The sequence below is a fragment of the Coregonus lavaretus genome (assembly GCF_964263955.1).
Source record: "Coregonus lavaretus genome assembly, chromosome: 4".
Lineage (NCBI taxonomy): Eukaryota > Metazoa > Chordata > Actinopteri > Salmoniformes > Salmonidae > Coregonus > Coregonus lavaretus.
Genome location: NC_139991.1, coordinates 37210291 through 37227315, shown reverse-complemented (window position 1 = coordinate 37227315; position 17025 = coordinate 37210291).

Here is a 17025-nt window from a genome sequence, read left to right as displayed (position 1 = left end):
TCATATGCTGAACTGGTCGCATTGTGGATTTGGCCTAAAAAATGATTTTGGACAATGTTCATGGAACTCAGCTGAAAACGGACTTGCAGACTTAAAAATTATTTTCTATTGTAGAGCTTGCCTGTCCTTCAAGTGCTGAACGAAAAACAATAATTTTGGACCCTGTTTTCATGCGAAATGGCTAAAATAAATATTTCACGTTTGTTACACTCAAACAGTGTCTCCTGTCATATGCTGAACTGGTCGCATTGTGGATTTGGCCTAAAAAATTATTTTGGACAATGTTCATGGAACTCAGCTGAAAATGTACTTGCAGACTTGAAAACCCTTGCCTATTGTAGAAGGCGCCTGTCCTTCCAGTGCTGAACGAAAACCAATAATTTTGGACCCTGTTTTCATGCGAAATGGCTAAAAGAAATATTTCACGTTTGTTACACTCAAACAGTGTCTCCTGTCATATGCTGAACTGGTCGCATTGTGGATTTGGCCTAAAAAATGATTTTGGACAATGTTCATGGAACTCAGCTGAAAACGGACTTGCAGACTTGAAAACTCTTTTCTATTGTAGAGCTTGCCTGTCCTTCAAGTGCTGAACGAAAAACAATAATTTTGGACCCTGTTTTCATGCGAAATGACTAAAATAAATATTTCACGTTTGTTACACTCAAACAGTGTCTCCTGTCATATGCTGAACTGGTTGCATTGTGGATTTAACCTAAAAAATGATTTTGGACAATGTTCATGGAACTCATCTGAAAACGGACTTGCAGACTTGAAAACTCTTGCCTATTGTAGAGCTTGCCTGTCATTCAAGTGCTGAACGAAAAACAATAATTTTGGACCCTGTTTTCATGCGAAATGGCTAAAATAAATATTTCACGTTTGTTACACTCAAACAGTGTCTCCTGTCATATGCTGAACTGGTCGCATTGTGGATTTGGCCTAAAACATGATTTTGGACAATGTTCATGGAACTCAGCTGAAAACGTACTTGCAGACTTGAAAACCCTTGCCTATTGTAGAAGGCGCCTGTCCTTCCAGTGCTGAACGAAAACCAATAATTTTGGACCTTGTTTTCATGCGAAATGGCTAAAAGAAATATTTCACGTTTGTTACACTCAAACAGTGTCTCCTGTCATATGCTGAACTGGTCGCATTGTGGATTTGGCCTAAAAAATGATTTTGGACAATGTTCATGGAACTCAGCTGAAAACGGACTTGCAGACTTAAAAATTATTTTCTATTGTAGAGCTTGCCTGTCCTTCAAGTGCTGAACGAAAAACAATAATTTTGGACCCTGTTTTCATGCGAAATGGCTAAAATAAATATTTCACGTTTGTTACACTCAAACAGTGTCTCCTGTCATATGCTGAACTGGTCGCATTGTGGATTTGGCCTAAAAAATTATTTTGGACAATGTTCATGGAACTCAGCTGAAAATGTACTTGCAGACTTGAAAACCCTTGCCTATTGTAGAAGGCGCCTGTCCTTCCAGTGCTGAACGAAAACCAATAATTTTGGACCCTGTTTTCATGCGAAATGGCTAAAAGAAATATTTCACGTTTGTTACACTCAAACAGTGTCTCCTGTCATATGCTGAACTGGTCGCATTGTGGATTTGGCCTAAAAAATGATTTTGGACAATGTTCATGGAACTCAGCTGAAAACGGACTTGCAGACTTGAAAACTCTTTTCTATTGTAGAGCTTGCCTGTCCTTCAAGTGCTGAACGAAAAACAATAATTTTGGACCCTGTTTTCATGCGAAATGACTAAAATAAATATTTCACGTTTGTTACACTCAAACAGTGTCTCCTGTCATATGCTGAACTGGTCGCATTGTGGATTTAACCTAAAAAATGATTTTGGACAATGTTCATGGAACTCATCTGAAAACGGACTTGCAGACTTGAAAACTCTTGCCTATTGTAGAGCTTGCCTGTCATTCAAGTGCTGAACGAAAAACAATAATTTTGGACCCTGTTTTCATGCGAAATGGCTAAAATAAATATTTCACGTTTGTTACACTCAAACAGTGTCTCCTGTCATATGCTGAACTGGTCGCATTGTGGATTTGGCCTAAAACATGATTTTGGACAATGTTCATGGAACTCAGCTGAAAACGTACTTGCAGACTTGAAAACCCTTGCCTATTGTAGAAGGCGCCTGTCCTTCCAGTGCTGAACGAAAACCAATAATTTTGGACCCTGTTTTCATGCGAAATGGCTAAAAGAAATATTTCACGTTTGTTACACTCAAACAGTGTCTCCTGTCATATGCTGAACTGGTCGCATTGTGGATTTGGCCTAAAAAATGATTTTGGACAATGTTCATGGAACTCAGCTGAAAACGGACTTGCAGACTTAAAAACTCTTTTCTATTGTAGAGCTTGCCTGTCCTTCAAGTGCTGAACGAAAAACAATAATTTTGGACCCTGTTTTCATGCGAAATGGCTAAAATAAATATTTCACGTTTGTTTCACTCAAACAGTGTCTCCTGTCATATGCTGAACTGGTCGCATTGTGGATTTGGCCTAAAAAATTATTTTGGACAATGTTCATGGAACTCAGCTGAAAACGGACTTGCAGACTTGAAAATTCTTGCCTATTGTAGAGCTTGCCTGTCCTTCAAGTGCTGAACGAAAAACAATAATTTTGGACCCTGTTTTTATGCGAAATGGCTAAAATAAATATTTCACGTTTGTTAAACTCAAACAGTGTCTCCTGTCATATGCTGAACTGGTCGCATTGTGGATTTGGCCTAAAACATGATTTTGGACAATGTTCATGGAACTCAGCTGAAAATGTACTTGCAGACTTGAAAACCCTTGCCTATTGTAGAAGGCGCCTGTCCTTCCAGTGCTGAACGAAAACCAATAATTTTGGACCCTGTTTTCATGCGAAATGGCTAAAATAAATATTTCACGTTTGTTACACTCAAACAGTGTCTCCTGTCATATGCTGAACTGGTCGCATTGTGGATTTAACCTAAAAAATGATTTTTGACAATGTTCATGGAACTCATCTGAAAACGGACTTGCAGACTTGAAAACTCTTGCCTATTGTAGAGCTTGCCTGTCATTCAAGTGCTGAACGAAAAACAATAATTTTGGACCCTGTTTTCATGCGAAATGGCTAAAATAAATATTTCACATTTGTTACACTCAAACAGTGTCTCCTGTCATATGCTGAACTGGTCGCATTGTGGATTTGGCCTAAAACATGATTTTGGACAATGTTCATGGAACTCAGCTGAAAACGTACTTGCAGACTTGAAAACCCTTGCCTATTGTAGAAGGCGCCTTTCCTTCCAGTGCTGAACGAAAACCAATAATTTTGGACCCTGTTTTCATGCGAAATGGCTAAAAGAAATATTTCACGTTTGTTACACTCAAACATTGTCTCCTGTCATATGCTTAACTGGTCGCATTGTGGATTTGGCCTAAAAAATGATATTGGACAATGTTCATGGAACTCAGCTGAAAACGGACTTGCAGACTTGAAAACTCTTTTCTATTGTAGAGCTTGCCTGTCCTTCAAGTGCTGAACGAAAAACAATAATTTTGGACCCTGTTTTCATGCGAAATGGCTAAAATAAATATTTCACGTTTGTTACACTCAAACAGTGTCTCCTGTCATATGCTGAACTGGTCGCATTGTGGATTTGGCCTAAAACATGATTTTGGACAATGTTCATGGAACTCATCTGAAAACGTACTTGCAGACTTGAAAACCCTTGCCTATTGTAGAAGGCGCCTGTCCTTCCAGTGCTGAACGAAAACCAATAATTTTGGACCCTGTTTTCATGCGAAATGGGTAAAATAAATATTTCACGTTTGTTACACTCAAACAGTGTCTCCTGTCTTATGCTGAACTGGTCGCATTGTGGATTTGGCCAATAAAATGATTTTGGACAATGTTCATGGAACTCAGCTGAAAACGTACTTGCAGACTTGAAAACTCTTGCCTATTGTAGAGTTTGCCTGTCCTTCCAGTGCTGAACAAAAACCAATGATTTTGGACCCGGTTTTCATGCGAAATGGCTAAAAGAAATATTTCACGTTTGTTACACTCAAACAGTGTTTGAACAAAAACCAATGATTTTGGACCCGGATTTCATGCGAAATGGCTAAAATAAATGTTTCACGTTTGTTACACTCAAACTGTGTCTCCTGTCATATGCCAAACTGGTCGCATTGTGTATTTGACCTAAAACATGATTTTGGACAATGTTCATGCAACTCAGCTGAAAACGTACTTGCAGACTTGAAAACTCTTGCCTATTGTAGAGCTTGCCTGTCCTTCAAGTGCTGAACGAAAAACAATAATTTTGGACCCTGTTTTCATGCGAAATGGCTAAAATAAATATTTCACGTTTGTTACACTCAAACAGTGTCTCCTGTCATATGCTAAACTGGTCGCATTGTGGATTTGGCCTAAAAAATGATTTTGGACAATGTTCATGGAACTCAGCTGAAAACGGACTTGCAGACTTGAAAACTCTTGCCTATTGTAGAGCTTGCCTGTCCTTCAAGTGCTGAACGAAAAACAATAATTTTGGACCCTGTTTTCATGCGAAATGGCTAAAATAAATATTTCACGTTTGTTACACTCAAACAGTGTCTCCTGTCTTATAATGAACTGGTCGCATTGTGTATTTGGCCTAAAAAATGATTTTGGACAATGTTCATGGAACTCAGCTGAAAACGTACTTGCAGACTTGAAAACTATTGCCTATTATAGAGCTTGCCTGTCCTTCCAGTGCTGAACAAAAAGCAATGATTTTGGACCCGGTTTTCATGCGAAATGGCTAAAAGAAATATTTCACGTTTGTTACACTCTAACAGTGCTGAAAAAAACCCAATGATTTTGGACCCGGATTTCATGCGAAATGGCTAAAATAAATGTTTCACGTTTGTTACACTCAAACTGTGTCTCCTGTCATATGCTGAACTGGTCGCATTGTGGATTTGGCCTAAAAAATGATTTTGGACAATGTTCATGGAACTCAGCTGAAAACGGACTTGCAGACTTGAAAACTCTTGCTTATTGTAGAGCTTGCCTGTCCTTCCAGTGCTGAACGAAAACCAATAATTTTGGACCCTGTTTTCATGCGAAATGGCTAAAATAAATATTTCACGTTTGTTACACTCAAACAGTGTCTCCTGTCATATGCTGAACTGGTCGCATTGTGGATTTGGCCTAAAAAATGATTTTGGACAATGTTCATGGAACTCAGCTGAAAACGGACTTGCAGACTTGAAAACCCTTGCCTATTGTAGAAGGCGCCTGTCCTTCCAGTGCTGAACGAAAACCAATAATTTTGGACCCTGTTTTCATGCGAAATGGCTAAAAGAAATATTTCACGTTTGTTACACTCAAACAGTGTGTCCTGTCATATGCTGAACTGGTCGCATTGTGGATTTAACCTAAAAAATGATTTTGGACATTGTTCATGGAACTCATCTGAAAACGGACTTGCAGACTTGAAAACTCTTGCCTATTGTAGAGCTTGCCTGTCATTCAAGTGCTGAACGAAAAACAATAATTTTGGACCCTGTTTTCATGCGAAATGGCTAAAATAAATATTTCACGTTTGTTACACTCAAACAGTGTCTCCTGTCATATGCTGAACTGGTCGCATTGTGGATTTGGCCTAAAACATGATTTTGGACAATGTTCATGGAACTCAGCTGAAAACGTACTTGCAGACTTGAAAACCCTTGCCTATTGTAGAAGGCGCCTGTCCTTCCAGTGCTGAACGAAAACCAATAATTTTGGACCCTGTTTTCATGCGAAATGGCTAAAAGAAATATTTCACGTTTGTTACACTCAAACAGTGTCTCCTGTCGTATGCTGAACTGGTCGCATTGTGGATTTGGCCTAAAAAATGATTTTGGACAATGTTCATGGAACTCAGCTGAAAACGGACTTGCAGACTTGAAAACTCTTTTCTATTGTAGAGCTTGCCTGTCCTTCAAGTGCTGAACGAAAAACAATAATTTTGGACCCTGTTTTCATGCGAAATGGCTAAAATAAATATTTCACGTTTGTTACACTCAAACAGTGTCTCCTGTCATATGCTGAACTGGTCGCATTGTGGATTTGGCCTAAAACATGATTTTGGACAATGTTCATGGAACTCATCTGAAAACGTACTTGCAGACTTGAAAACCCTTGCCTATTGTAGAAGGCGCCTGTCCTTCCAGTGCTGAACGAAAACCAATAATTTTGGACCCTGTTTTCATGCGAAATGGGTAAAATAAATATTTCACGTTTGTTACACTCAAACAGTGTCTCCTGTCTTATGCTGAACTGGTCGCATTGTGGATTTGGCCAATAAAATGATTTTGGACAATGTTCATGGAACTCAGCTGAAAACGTACTTGCAGACTTGAAAACTCTTGCCTATTGTAGAGTTTGCCTGTCCTTCCAGTGCTGAACAAAAACCAATGATTTTGGACCCGGTTTAAATGCGAAATGGCTAAAAGAAATATTTCACGTTTGTTACACTCAAACAGTGTTTGAACAAAAACCAATGATTTTGGACCCGGATTTCATGCGAAATGGCTAAAATAAATGTTTCACGTTTGTTACACTCAAACAGTGTCTCCTGTCATATGCTGAACTGGTCGCATTGTGGATTTAACCTAAAAAATGATTTTGGACATTGTTCATGGAACTCATCTGAAAACGGACTTGCAGACTTGAAAACTCTTGCCTATTGTAGAGCTTGCCTGTCATTCAAGTGCTGAACGGAAAACAATAATTTTGGACCCTGTTTTCATGCGAAATGGCTAAAATAAATATTTCACGTTTGTTACACTCAAACAGTGTCTCCTGTCATATGCTGAACTGGTCGCATTGTGGATTTGGCCTAAAAAATGATTTTGGACAATGTTCATGGAACTCAGCTGAAAACGGACTTGCAGACTTGAAAACTCTTTTCTATTGTAGAGCTTGCCTGTCCTTCAAGTGCTGAACGAAAAACAATAATTTTGGACCCTGTTTTCATGCGAAATGGCAAAAAATAAATATTTCACGTTTGTTACACTCAAACAGTGTCTCCTGTCATATGCTGAACTGGTCGCATTGTGGATTTGGCCTAAAACATGATTTTGGACAATGTTCATGGAACTCATCTGAAAACGTACTTGCAGACTTGAAAACCCTTGCCTATTGTAGAAGGCGCCTGTCCTTCCAGTGCTGAACGAAAACCAATAATTTTGGACCCTGTTTTCATGCGAAATGGGTAAAATAAATATTTCACGTTTGTTACACTCAAACAGTGTCTCCTGTCATATGCTGAACTGGTCGCATTGTGGATTTGGCCTAAAAAATGATTTTGGACAATGTTCATGGAACTCAGTTGAAAACGGACTTGCAGACTTGAAAACTCTTGCCTATTGTAGAGCTTGCCTGTCCTTCAAGTGCTGAACGAAAAACAATAATTTTGGACCCTGTTTTCATGCGAAATGGCTAAAATAAATATTTCACGTTTGTTACACTCAAACAGTGTCTCCTGTCTTATAATGAACTGGTCGCATTGTGTATTTGGCCTAAAAAATGATTTTGGACAATGTTCATGGAACTCAGCTGAAAACGTACTTGCAGACTTGAAAACTCTTGCCTATTGTAGAGCTTGCCTGTCCTTCCAGTGCTGAACAAAAAGCAATGATTTTGGACCCGGTTTTCATGCGAAATGGCTAAAAGAAATATTTCACGTTTGTTACACTCAAATAGTGCTGAACAAAAACCAATGATTTTGGACCCGGATTTCATGCGAAATGGCTAAAATAAATGTTTCACGTTTGTTACACTCAAACTGTGTCTCCTGTCATATGCTGAACCGGTCACATTGTGTATTTGGCCTAAAACATGATTTTGGACAATGTTCATGCAACTCAGCTGAAAACGTACTTGCAGACTTGAAAACTCTTGCCTATTGTAGAGCTTGCCTGTCCTTCCAGTGCTGAACAAAAACCAATGATTTTGGACCCGGTTTTCATGCGAAATGGCTAAAATAAATATTTCACGTTTGTTACACTCTAACAGTGATGAAAAAAACCAAATGATTTTGGACCCGGATTTCATGCGAAATGGCTAAAATAAATGTTTCACGTTTGTTACACTCAAACTGTGTCTCCTGTCATATGCTGAACTGGTCGCATTGTGGATTTGGCCTAAAAAATGATTTTGGACAATGTTCATGGAACTCAGCTGAAAACGGACTTGCAGACTTGAAAACTCTTGCCTATTGTAGAGCTTGCCTGTCCTTCAAGTGCTGAACGAAAAACAATAATTTTGGACCCTGTTTTCATGCGAAATTGCTAAAATAAATATTTCACGTTTGTTACACTCAAACAGTGTCTCCTGTCATATGCTGAACTGGTCGCATTGTGGATTTGGCCTAAAACATGATTTTGGACAATGTTCATGGAACTCAGCTGAAAACGTACTTGCAGACTTGAAAACCCTTGCCTATTGTAGAAGGCGCCTGTCCTTCCAGTGCTGAATGAAAACCAATAATTTTGAACCCTGTTTTCATGCGAAATGGCTAAAAGAAATATTTCACGTTTGTTACGCTCAAACAGTGTCTCCTGTCATATGCTGAACTGGTCGCATTGTGGATTTGGCCTAAAAAATGATTTTGGACAATGTTCATGGAACTCAGCTGAAAACGGACTTGCAGACTTGAAAACTCTTGCCTATTGTAGAGCTTGCCTGTCCTTCAAGTGCTGAACGAAAAACAATAATTTTGGACCCTGTTTTCATGCGAAATGGCTAAAAGAAATATTTCACGTTTGTTACACTCAAACAGTGTCTCCTGTCATATGCTGAACTGGTCGCATTGTGGATTTGGCCTAAAAAATGATTTTGGACAATGTTCATGGAACTCAGCTGAAAACGGACTTGCAGACTTGAAAACTCTTGCCTATTGTAGAGCTTGCCTGTCCTTCAAGTGCTGAACGAAAAACAATAATTTTGGACCCTGTTTTCATGCGAAATGGCTAAAATAAATATTTCACGTTTGTTACACTCAAACAGTGTCTCCTGTCATATGCTGAACTGGTCGCATTGTGGATTTGGCCTAAAAAAATGATTTTGGACAATGTTTATGGAACTTAGCTGAAAACGGATTTGCAGACTTGAAAATTCTTGCCTATTGTAGAGCTTGCCTGTCCTTCAAGTGCTGAACGAAAAACAATAATTTTGGACCCTGTTTTCATGCGAAATGGCTAAAATAAATATTTCACGTTTGTTAAACTCAAACAGTGTCTCCTGTGATATGCTGAACTGGTCGCATTGTGGATTTGGCCTAAAACATGATTTTGGACAATGTTCATGGAACTCAGCTGAAAATGTACTTGCAGACTTGAAAACCCTTGCCTATTGTAGAAGGCGCCTGTCCTTCCAGTGCTGAACGAAAACCAATAATTTTGGACCCTGTTTTCATGCGAAATGGCTAAAATAAATATTTCACGTTTGTTACACTCAAACAGTGTCTCCTGTCATATGCTGAACTGGTCGCATTGTGGATTTGGCCTAAAAAATGATTTTGGACAATGTTCATGGAACTCAGCTGAAAACGGACTTGCAGACTTGAAAACTCTTGCCTATTGTAGAGCTTGCCTGTCCTTCAAGTGCTGAACGAAAAACAATAATTTTGGACCCTGTTTTCATGCGAAATGGCTAAAAGAAATATTTCACGTTTGTTACACTCAAACAGTGTCTCCTGTCATATGCTGAACTGGTCGCATTGTGGATTTGGCCTAAAAAATTATTTTGGACAATGTTCATGGAACTCAGCTGAAAACGGACTTGCAGACTTGAAAACTCTTGCCTATTGTAGAGCTTGCCTGTCCTTCAAGTGCTGAACGAAAAACAATAATTTTGGACCCTGTTTTCATGCGAAATGGCTAAAATAAATATTTCACGTTTGTTACACTCAAACAGTGTCTCCTGTCATATGCTGAACTGGTCGCATTGTGGATTTGGCCTAAAAAAATGATTTTGGACAATGTTTATGGAACTTAGCTGAAAACGGATTTGCAGACTTGAAAATTCTTGCCTATTGTAGAGCTTGCCTGTCCTTCAAGTGCTGAACGAAAAACAATAATTTTGGACCCTGTTTTCATGCGAAATGGCTAAAATAAATATTTCACGTTTGTTAAACTCAAACAGTGTCTCCTGTGATATGCTGAACTGGTCGCATTGTGGATTTGGCCTAAAACATGATTTTGGACAATGTTCATGGAACTCAGCTGAAAATGTACTTGCAGACTTGAAAACCCTTGCCTATTGTAGAAGGCGCCTGTCCTTCCAGTGCTGAACGAAAACCAATAATTTTGGACCCTGTTTTCATGCGAAATGGCTAAAATAAATATTTCACGTTTGTTACACTCAAACAGTGTCTCCTGTCATATGCTGAACTGGTCGCATTGTGGATTTGGCCTAAAAAATGATTTTGGACAATGTTCATGGAACTCAGCTGAAAACAGACTTGCAGACTTGAAAACCCTTGCCTATTGTAGAAGGCGCCTGTCCTTCCAGTGCTGAACGAAAACCAATAATTTTGGACCCTGTTTTCATGCGAAATGGCTAAAAGAAATATTTCACGTTTGTTACACTCAAACAGTGTCTCCTGTCATATGCTGAACTGGTCGCATTGTGGATTTGGCCTAAAACATGATTTTGGACAATGTTCATGGAACTCAGCTGAAAATGTACTTGCAGACTTGAAAACCCTTGCCTATTGTAGAAGGCGCCTGTCCTTCCAGTGCTGAACGAAAACCAATAATTTTGGACCCTGTTTTCATGCGAAATGGCTAAAATAAATATTTCACGTTTGTTACACTCAAACAGTGTCTCCTGTCATATGCTGAACTGGTCGCATTGTGGATTTGGCCTAAAAAATGATTTTGGACAATGTTCATGGAACTCAGCTGAAAACGGACTTGCAGACTTGAAAACCCTTGCCTATTGTAGAAGGCGCCTGTCCTTCCAGTGCTGAACGAAAACCAATAATTTTGGACCCTGTTTTCATGCGAAATGGCTAAAAGAAATATTTCACGTTTGTTACACTCAAACAGTGTCTCCTGTCATATGCTGAACTGGTCGCATTGTGGATTTAACCTAAAAAATGATTTTGGACAATGTTCATGGAACTCATCTGAAAACGGACTTGCAGACTTGAAAACTCTTGCCTATTGTAGAGCTTGCCTGTCATTCAAGTGCTGAACGAAAAACAATAATTTTGGACCCTGTTTTCATGCGAAATGGCTAAAATAAATATTTCACGTTTGTTACACTCAAACAGTGTCTCCTGTCATATGCTGAACTGGTCGCATTGTGGATTTGGCCTAAAACATGATTTTGGACAATGTTCATGGAACTCAGCTGAAAACGTACTTGCAGACTTGAAAACCCTTGCCTATTGTAGAAGGCGCCTGTCCTTCCAGTGCTGAACGAAAACCAATAATTTTGGACCCTGTTTTCATGCGAAATGGCTAAAATAAATATTTCACGTTTGTTACACTCAAACAGTGTCTCCTGTCATATGCTGAACTGGTCGCATTGTGGATTTGGCCTAAAAAATGATTTTGGACAATGTTCATGGAACTCAGCTGAAAACGGACTTGCAGACTTGAAAACCCTTGCCTATTGTAGAAGGCGCCTGTCCTTCCAGTGCTGAACGAAAACCAATAATTTTGGACCCTGTTTTCATGCGAAATGGCTAAAAGAAATATTTCACGTTTGTTACACTCAAACAGTGTCTCCTGTCATATGCTGAACTGGTCGCATTGTGGATTTAACCTAAAAAATGATTTTGGACAATGTTCATGGAACTCATCTGAAAACGGACTTGCAGACTTGAAAACTCTTGCCTATTGTAGAGCTTGCCTGTCATTCAAGTGCTGAACGAAAAACAATAATTTTGGACCCTGTTTTCATGCGAAATGGCTAAAATAAATATTTCACGTTTGTTACACTCAAACAGTGTCTCCTGTCATATGCTGAACTGGTCGCATTGTGGATTTGGCCTAAAACATGATTTTGGACAATGTTCATGGAACTCAGCTGAAAACGTACTTGCAGACTTGAAAACCCTTGCCTATTGTAGAAGGCGCCTGTCCTTCCAGTGCTGAACGAAAACCAATAATTTTGGACCCTGTTTTCATGCGAAATGGCTAAAAGAAATATTTCACGTTTGTTACACTCAAACATTGTCTCCTGTCATATGCTGAACTGGTCGCATTGTGGATTTGGCCTAAAACATGATTTTGGACAATGTTCATGGAACTCAGCTGAAAACGTACTTGCAGACTTGAAAACCCTTGCCTATTGTAGAAGGCGCCTGTCCTTCCAGTGCTGAACGAAAACCAATAATTTTGGACCCTGTTTTCATGCGAAATGGCTAAAATAAATATTTCACGTTTGTTACACTCAAACAGTGTCTCCTGTCTTATGCTGAACTGGTCGCATTGTGGATTTGGCCAATAAAATGATTTTGGACAATGTTCATGGAACTCAGCTGAAAACGTACTTGCAGACTTGAAAACTCTTGCCTATTATAGAGTTTGCCTGTCCTTCCAGTGCTGAACAAAAACCAATGATTTTGGACCCGGTTTTCATGCGAAATGGCTAAAAGAAATATTTCACGTTTGTTACACTCAAACAGTGTTTGAACAAAAACCAATGATTTTGGACCCGGATTTCATGCGAAATGGCTAAAATATATGTTTCACGTTTGTTACACTCAAACTGTGTCTCCTGTCATATGCTGAACTGGTCGCATTGTGTATTTGGCCTAAAACATGATTTTGGACAATGTTCATGCAACTCAGCTGAAAATGTACTTGCAGACTTGAAAACTCTTGCCTATTGTAGAGCTTGCCTGTCCTTCAAGTGCTGAACGAAAAACAATAATTTTGGACCCTGTTTTCATGCGAAATGGCTAAAATAAATATTTCACGTTTGTTACACTCAAACAGTGTCTCCTGTCATATGCTGAACTGGTCGCATTGTGGATTTGGCCTAAAACATGATTTTGGACAATGTTCATGGAACTCAGCTGAAAACGTACTTGCAGACTTGAAAACCCTTGCCTATTGTAGAAGGCGCCTGTCCTTCCAGTGCTGAACGAAAACCAATAATTTTGGACCCTGTTTTCATGCGAAATGGCTAAAAGAAATATTTCACGTTTGTTACACTCAAACAGTGTCTCCTGTCATATGCTGAACTGGTCGCATTGTGGATTTGGCCTAAAACATGATTTTGGACAATGTTCATGGAACTCAGCTGAAAATGTACTTGCAGACTTGAAAACCCTTGCCTATTGTAGAAGGCGCCTGTCCTTCCAGTGCTGAACGAAAACCAATAATTTTGGACCCTGTTTTCATGCGAAATGGCTAAAATAAATATTTCACGTTTGTTACACTCAAACAGTGTCTCCTGTCATATGCTGAACTGGTCGCATTGTGGATTTGGCCTAAAAAATGATTTTGGACAATGTTCATGGAACTCAGCTGAAAACGGACTTGCAGACTTGAAAACCCTTGCCTATTGTAGAAGGCGCCTGTCCTTCAAGTGCTGAACGAAAACCAATAATTTTGGACCCTGTTTTCATGCGAAATGGCTAAAATAAATATTTCACGTTTGTTACACTCAAACAGTGTCTCCTGTCATATGCTGAACTGGTCGCATTGTGGATTTAACCTAAAAAATGATTTTGGACAATGTTCATGGAACTCATCTGAAAACGGACTTGCAGACTTGAAAACTCTTGCCTATTGTAGAGCTTGCCTGTCATTCAAGTGCTGAACAAAAAACAATAATTTTGGACCCTGTTTTCATGCGAAATGGCTAAAATAAATATTTCACGTTTGTTACACTCAAACAGTGTCTCCTGTCATATGCTGAACTGGTCGCATTGTGGATTTGGCCTAAAACATGATTTTGGACAATGTTCATGGAACTCAGCTGAAAACGTACTTGCAGACTTGAAAACCCTTGCCTATTGTAGAAGGCGCCTGTCCTTCCAGTGCTGAACGAAAACCAATAATTTTGGACCCTGTTTTCATGCGAAATGGCTAAAAGAAATATTTCACGTTTGTTACACTCAAACAGTGTCTCCTGTCATATGCTGAACTGGTCGCATTGTGGATTTGGCCTAAAACATGATTTTGGACAATGTTCATGGAACTAATCTGAAAACGTACTTGCAGACTTGAAAACCCTTGCCTATTGTAGAAGGCGCCTGTCCTTCCAGTGCTGAACGAAAACCAATAATTTTGGACCCTGTTTTCATGCGAAATGGCTAAAATAAATATTTCACGTTTGTTACACTCAAACAGTGTTTGAACAAAAACCAATGATTTTGGACCCGGATTTCATGCGAAATGGCTAAAATATATGTTTCACGTTTGTTACACTCAAACTGTGTCTCCTGTCATATGCTGAACTGGTCGCATTGTGTATTTGGCCTAAAACATGATTTTGGACAATGTTCATGCAACTCAGCTGAAAACGTACTTGCAGACTTGAAAACTCTTGCCTATTGTAGAGCTTGCCTGTCCTTCAAGTGCTGAACGAAAAACAATAATTTTGGACCCTGTTTTCATGCGAAATGGCTAAAATAAATATTTCACGTTTGTTACACTCAAACAGTGTCTCCTGTCATATGCTGAACTGGTCGCATTGTGGATTTAACCTAAAAAATGATTTTGGACAATGTTCATGGAACTCATCTGAAAACGGACTTGCAGACTTGAAAACTCTTGCCTATTGTAGAGCTTGCCTGTCATTCAAGTGCTGAACGAAAAACAATAATTTTGGACCCTGTTTTCATGCGAAATGGCTAAAATAAATATTTCACGTTTGTTACACTCAAACAGTGTCTCCTGTCATATGCTGAACTGGTCGCATTGTGGATTTGGCCTAAAACATGATTTTGGACAATGTTCATGGAACTCAGCTGAAAACGTACTTGCAGACTTGAAAACCCTTGCCTATTGTAGAAGGCGCCTGTCCTTCCAGTGCTGAACGAAAACCAATAATTTTGGACCCTGTTTTCATGCGAAATGGCTAAAAGAAATATTTCACGTTTGTTACACTCAAACAGTGTCTCCTGTCATATGCTGAACTGGTCGCATTGTGGATTTGGCCTAAAACATGATTTTGGACAATGTTCATGGAACTAATCTGAAAACGTACTTGCAGACTTGAAAACCCTTGCCTATTGTAGAAGGCGCCTGTCCTTCCAGTGCTGAACGAAAACCAATAATTTTGGACCCTGTTTTCATGCGAAATGGCTAAAATAAATATTTCACGTTTGTTACACTCAAACAGTGTCTCCTGTCTTATGCTGAACTGGTCGCATTGTGGATTTGGCCAATAAAATGATTTTGGACAATGTTCATGGAACTCAGCTGAAAACGTACTTGCAGACTTGAAAACTCTTGCCTATTATAGAGTTTGCCTGTCCTTCCAGTGCTGAACAAAAACCAATGATTTTGGACCCGGTTTTCATGCGAAATGGCTAAAAGTAATATTTCAAGTTTGTTACACTCAAACAGTGTTTGAACAAAAACCAATGATTTTGGACCCGGATTTCATGCGAAATGGCTAAAATATATGTTTCACGTTTGTTACACTCAAACTGTGTCTCCTGTCATATGCTGAACTGGTCGCATTGTGTATTTGGCCTAAAACATGATTTTGGACAATGTTCATGCAACTCAGCTGAAAACGTACTTGCAGACTTGAAAACTCTTGCCTATTGTAGAGCTTGCCTGTCCTTCAAGTGCTGAACGAAAAACAATAATTTTGGACCCTGTTTTCATGCGAAATGGCTAAAATAAATATTTCACGTTTGTTACACTCAAACAGTGTCTCCTGTCTTATAATGAACTGGTCGCATTGTGGATTTGGCCTAAAAAATGATTTTGGACAATGTTCATGGAACTCAGCTGAAAACGTACTTGCAGACTTGAAAACTCTTGCCTATTGTAGAGCTTGCCTGTCCTTCCAGTGCTGAACAAAAAGCAATGATTTTGGACCCGGTTTTCATGCGAAATGGCTAAAAGAAATATTTCACGTTTGTTACACTCAAATAGTGCTGAACAAAAACCAATGATTTTGGACCCGGATTTCATGCGAAATGGCTAAAATAAATGTTTCACGTTTGTTACACTCAAACTGTGTCTCCTGTCATATGCTGAACCGGTCACATTGTGTATTTGGCCTAAAACATGATTTTGGACAATGTTCATGCAACTCAGCTGAAAACGTACTTGCAGACTTGAAAACTCTTGCCTATTGTAGAGCTTGCCTGTCCTTCCAGTGCTGAACAAAAACCAATGATTTTGGACCCGGTTTTCATGCGAAATGGCTAAAAGAAATATTTCACGTTTGTTACACTCTAACAGTGCTGAAAAAACCCCAATGATTTTGGACCCGGATTTCATGCGAAATGGCTAAAATAAATGTTTCACGTTTGTTACACTCAAACTGTGTCTCCTGTCATATGCTGAACTGGTCGCATTGTGGATTTGGCCTAAAAAATGATTTTGGACAATGTTCATGGAACTCAGCTGAAAACGGACTTGCAGACTTGAAAACTCTTGCCTATTGTAGAGCTTGCATTTCCTTCAAGTGCTGAACGAAAAACAATAATTTTGGACCCTGTTTTCATGCGAAATGGCTAAAAGAAATATTTCACGTTTGTTACACTCAAACAGTGTCTCCTGTCATATGCTGAACTGGTCGCATTGTGGATTTGGCCAAAAAAATTATTTTGGACAATGTTCATGGAACTCAGCTGAAAACGGACTTGCAGACTTGAAAACTCTTGCCTATTGTAGAGCTTGCCTGTCCTTCAAGTGCTGAACGAAAAACAATAATTTTGGACCCTGTTTTCATGCGAAATGGCTAAAATAAATATTTCACGTTTGTTACACTCAAACAGTGTCTCCTGTCATATGCTGAACTGGTCGCATTGTGGATTTGGCCTAAAAAAATGATTTT